We start from the raw sequence: 5994 nt of genomic DNA on the forward strand, positions 1-5994 counted from the left end.
TCATTCCACAACTGCAAGAGCAAAACTACAATACCCCTAAAGGCGGCGCCCTGGGGTATGGGAACCTGCATGTTTTCCCCAGTTGCCACCCTGGGGCAGCTCACGCTGATACAGACACTTAGTTCAAAACCGAGAGAGAGAGAGAAGTTGTATAGATCAAATCTCAGCAACGCTTAAAACCTCCCACAAGAGACAGCAAGCAAATTTGGAGGTTTTAATGCTGTTAAGGCTCCTTAGAAAAGGACATACAGAGTCGATATGGATGCAGTGAGAATGGAGAGTGGAAGAAGCAGTAAAGACAGGAGCTGGAGAGTGTTTCATCAGGGCTCCCCAATTCCGTTGCAGCCTCCAAGAAATGAAGACAGAGAGAGAGAGGGAAGAGAGAGAGAGAGAGAGAGAGAGAGAGAGAGAGATTTCTTTTAAAGACTGGTCTGAGCACCTGCTCTGCACTGGATTGTGTACACCCCTTGCCTCCCAAATTCATACGAGAAGCCCGTCCCCAGCCCCACCCCACCCCCAGGAGATGGTATTTGGAGACTGGGTCTTTGGTAGGTCATTCAGTTTTGGTAAGGTCAGGAGGCTGGGGTCCACACATTGGGATTATTGCCCTTACAGGAAGAGACCATAGATGGTACTCTCCTCCCACCATCCCAACGTGAAGCCACAGGAAGAAGGCGGCTATCTTCAAGCCAAAACGAGGGCCCTCACCAAGAACTCCACCATCCTGACACCCTGACTTTGGGCTTCCTAGCCTCCAGAACTGTAGGAAATAAATAACTGTCTTGTTTAAGCCGCCCAGCCTATGGCATTTTATTAGGGCAGCCTGAGCAGACTAATACAGCATGGCAGACCTTAACAGCACAGGCTTCCTAGAATCATTTCTCGGTCAACAGTCCAAGACATTTTGTTGTACTCAGCCCCACTTACCCGAGTGGTCACGGGTAACGAATGCTGAAAACGAGGAAGAAATCAACAACTATTTTATGCTAATCCCAGTTACTACTGTTGATGGGCATAGAAGCTAGACTGGGTGTCAGCTGTAACTTCACGTTCAGGAGAACATAAGCTATGTCCCTTACTTCCAGTAAGCACACTGCCTTGGGATCCAGGACATCTAATTTGACACATCCTAACGCTTCACAGATGGGAAGCACACATTCTGCAGTGCGCTCCTGGGAAGGCTGAGGAGAAGAGCTGTTGTTGCCACCCTGAGTCACTATGGAGTCCTCCTATCCCAAGTTGGGTTCAACGGTCAATCAAGACTGGTGACACCACTCACACACACACACACACACACACACACACACACACACTACCGAGACGCGATGCAAAGTGTATTCCTTACGTGAGGAGGCTTCTGCGGGGAGAGCAGGGCATCCTTTTCAAGCTGCTCCAAAATAGACTTCAGAGAGTCAGGAATGGAAGAAATTGCTTTGGGAGTTCTACTGTGATTAGTGGATGGGGCCAGCATGACAGTTCCCTTGTGCTGGCAGTAGCTAGTGTCGTTTGATGCCCACTCCTCCTGCCCTCCACCCGACAACCGTGCCAAAGGAGAGAGTGGAGGGTGGGGCAGTGGGGAAGAGGGAGGGTTGACGTTTAAAAGCCCTCAGCAGTCAAACATCAAAGGATGCAGTCAGACCCTATACTATAATTCACCTCTGGCGTGTTGCAAGCGACAGAAACGTGCCATTTTCGTGTAATGGAATCTGAACTTGTGGAAGTAAGCCACTCTGGAACTGAGTCCTGCAGCCTAAGGCCAGGTAGGGAGGCATAAGGTCCACTGAAGGCTGTTCAAGAGCCCAGCGTGGTGTATCCTGTGAAATAAAATGCATGCTTCGATCACCATCAATAAGGCCCGGAACTCCAAAGTCCATAAGGAGGGTCTTGGCGAAGCCCTGCGTAGTGGTTTTAGTATATGTAGAGACACGTGTGACCTGGATTTATAATTTGGGAGTCTGTGGGCCAAGAGATTCCCAAGGCTCTTTACCCCAAAGGGGACAGTTTTACACAAGGAAACGTCGCTGCCACCACGGGCCGGACCAGACAGCCAGACCGATGACAACGGCCTGATTGTCTATGAAAATGTGCAGATGGTGCTAACTGTTGGCCAGAGCATCCAGCGCTAAGGTGACTGCCTGAAGTTCACTCACTGGTGCTGTCTTTTCATTGAACAGTTTTATCTATGGTTATTGTTTTGATTACTGACAAGGAAAGAGTTTTCCTGACATTTTCCTATTTATTTTCCACATGTCAGTCTTTTTTGTTCCTTCACTCCTCAATTACTCTACTTTCTGTTATTAATTACTTTTTATAGTGTACAAAGTGATCCTTTATCACTCCTTCTGCTGTACTGTTTTAGTTTTTTTTTAGTGCTGGAGCTTTTTGTGGGGGCAGTGTCTGTCGGTGGTTACACTGGGAGTTACAATTAGTATCTTAGCTTTATAATAATCAAGTTTGTATTAATACGGAGATAGTTGCCATAGTATTCAAAAACTCTGCTTTTCCCTAACTCTGCCCCATTTCTTTATTTAATTATGGTGACACACGGCATGTTTGTATATTTGGTGCCCATTAGCAGAGATTTATAGTTAATGCTTTATACATTTGTATTTTAAATCATATATGAGAACAAAAAGGAGATATAAGCCAAAAGTGCAGCAATACTGGCTTCTGCGTTTACCTGTGTAGTTACCTTGGCCTTTGTGGTTTATTTCTTCATATTGCTTCAAATACGTGCCCAGCATTCTTTCAATTCAGCCTGAAGGACTCCTTTCAGTACTTTCTATAGGGCAAGCTTACTAGCTATGTACTCTCTCAGTTATTGTTTGTCTTGGAATGTCTTTAACTCCCCTTCATTTCCCCCACATATAGAATTCTTGGTGGAAAGGGTATTTTTGTTCATTTGTTCTACGCTTTTAATATGCCATTCCAATGCCACCTGTCCTCTGTGGTTTCTGTAGAGGAATGCGCACAAATCTTACCGACGATTACTTGTATATGAGGAGTTGTTTCTATTGCTGTTTTCAAGGTTCACTCTTTGTCTTTGACTTTTGATAATTTGATCATGATGTGCCTAGGTGGGGATCTCTGATTTTATCCTGCTTGGAGTTTGTAGAACTTACTGGGTGTGTAGATTCATGTCTTTCCTCCGAGTTTGGAGGTTTTCAGGCATCATTTCTTTAAAGATTTCCTGCCCCTTTCTCTCTCTCCTCTGCCTCTGCCACTGTCATTATGTGTACATTGATAAGCTTGCTGATGCATATAAGTCTCATAGGATTTGCTCATTATTCTTCATTCTTTGCTTTTTCTGCTCCTCTTTTCCTTTCCAGAGACTGGATATTTCAACTAACCTTTTAAACTTTGCTGATTCTTTTTCTCCTGTTCAAATTTGCTGTTGGACATCTTTTATTAATTTTTCATTTCACTTACTGTGCTTTTCAGCTGAAGATCTTTTACTTTGTCCCTATTTATAATTTCTATCTCTTTGGGATACATCTTTCTCATTGTTTCCTAGTTCTTTGATCACTGTTTCCTTTTGCTCATTGAGTTTATTGAAGACAGCTGACTAAAAGTCTATTTTTCTAGTAACCCAAATACTGTGCTTCACCTCTGACAGTTTATAGTAATTAATTTTTTCCATGTGAACAGGATACACATTCCTCCCATCCCCTCCAACTATATGGAAGTATAATTTACACATAAAATTTGTGTATTGAAGGGGAACAATGTGATGCTTGGTGTACGTACACATTGTTAAATGATTACCACAGTCAAACTAATTTATGCATCTATAACCTCACATAGCTGAAGGTTTTTTGGGGTGGTGCGTGGGATAAAACTAAGATCTACTCTCTCAGCAAGTCTCCAGCATACCATACAATATCTTAAATTAAATCTGCATGCTGTGCATTAGATCCCTAGAATGTATTCATCTTATAACTGATCATTTGTACCCTTTGATGAACCACCCCACAAATAACAAACCTGGAGGCATCAGGGTTCCTGATTTCATTATATGACAAAGGTATAGTAATGAAAACAGTATGGTAGTGGCATAAGAACAGATATATATATATATATAGACCAATGGATCAAAATATAGAGCCCAGAAATAAACCCACACGTATATGTTCAACTATTTGACAAGAACTCCAAGAACACACAATGAGGACAGGATAGTCTCTTCAATAAATGCTGCTGGGAACACTGCATATCCACGTGCAAAGATACTATACTGGAGCCTTATCTTACACCATACCCCAAAATGAACTCAAAATGGATTAAAGACTTAAACGTAAGGCCTGAATCTGTGAAACTCCTAGAGGAAGACACAGGGGTAAGCTCCTTGACATAGGTTATGGCAATGATATTTTTTTGAAATGACACCAAAACAAAGGCAACAAAATCAAAAATAAACAAGTGGACTACATCAAACTCAAAAGTTTCTGCACAGCAAAGGAAACAATCAACAAAATGAAAAGGCAACTGACCTATGAAGCAGAAGAAAATATTTGCAAATCATGTTATCTGTTGAGGGGATAATATGCAAAATATAAAAGGAATTCAATCAACTCAACAGCAAAAAAAAAAAAAAAAACATCAACCAATGATTAATAAAAGGGCACACGGTTCGAATAAACATTTTCCCAAAGAAGACATACAACTGGCAAATAGGTATATGAAGAGGTGTTCAGCATCACTAACCATCAGGGAAATGCAAATCAAAGCTGCAATTAAGACATCACACCTATTAGGATGGCTATTATCAAAAGGACAAGAGACAGCATGTGTTGGCAAGAGTGTGGTAAAAAGGGAGCCCTCGTGCCCTGTTGGTGGGAAAGTAAAATGGTGCAGCCACTGTGGACAACTGCATGGAGGTTCCTCAAAAGACTGAAAGTAGAACTGTCAGATCAGCCAGCAATCCCACTCCTGAAAACAGATCCAAAGGAGGTGATTTCTGCTCTGCTCCCTTATGCTCATTGCAGCATTATTCACAAGAGCCAAGGAATGGAGACAAGCTAAGTGTTCTGGGCCGATGAAAGGATAAAGAACATATCACAATTATATAAAAGACATATCAAAGAATTCTTCTTAAAAATTCATCAGAGGGCTTCCCCGTGGCACAGTGATTAAGAATCCACCTGCCAACGCAGTGAACATGGGTTCAAGCCCTGGTCCGCGAAGATCCCACACGCTGCGGAGCAACTTAGCCTGTGAGCCACGACTACTGAGCCTGTGCTCTAGAGCCTGTGAGCTGCAACTTCTGAGCCCGCGTGCTACAACTACTGACGCCCGCAAGTCTAGAGGCCGTGCTGCACAAGAGAAGCCACCGTAATGAGAAGCCCGCGCACCACAACGAAGAGTAGTCCCCGCTCGCCGCACCTAGAGAAAGCCCATGCGCAGCAACGAAGACCTGACACAGCCAAAAACAATAAATAAATAAAAACAAAATAAATAAAGTAATAAAAGTTCATTTGCAAGACTATTCTTGTCTTTGGGGGTGATACAGAGAGGAACAGGAACAGAGACAAGACATGGTAGATTCTCCTTCCTTCAGACGTCTTGTCTCTCTCAGGAAATCTCTACAGGCACAGCTTAATAGTGAGCCAGCTGGAAAGGCAAAATAGGGTTGACAGAGACCCAGAAACTTAGAACAGGTTATAGAATTTTGAGCTCAGATATTAAACAAATTTTACTTACCTCGCATCTACTTCCTCTTATATATCCTGACAAAGAATGCAAACAGTGTGCCTTCTGACACAAAATAAACACAGAAGTGACTATAACATCAGTCACACCCACTTCCAAAAACACAAAAACAAAATTTAAGACCTTTGTTAGGAAGTGTACTCATGTTTAGATAGTAAATAGGGAACCACTGACAGATTTTAATGAAATTTACATATATCATTAATTTTGATGTAGAAAATTTCATGTACATAATGACTTCTCTTCTTTCTCCCATGGCCACCTAGGAAACTCAGAGATTAGGAA

This window comes from Mesoplodon bidens, assembly GCF_964165515.1.
Source record: "Mesoplodon bidens genome assembly, chromosome: X".
NCBI classification, from domain to species: Eukaryota; Metazoa; Chordata; class Mammalia; order Artiodactyla; family Ziphiidae; genus Mesoplodon; species Mesoplodon bidens.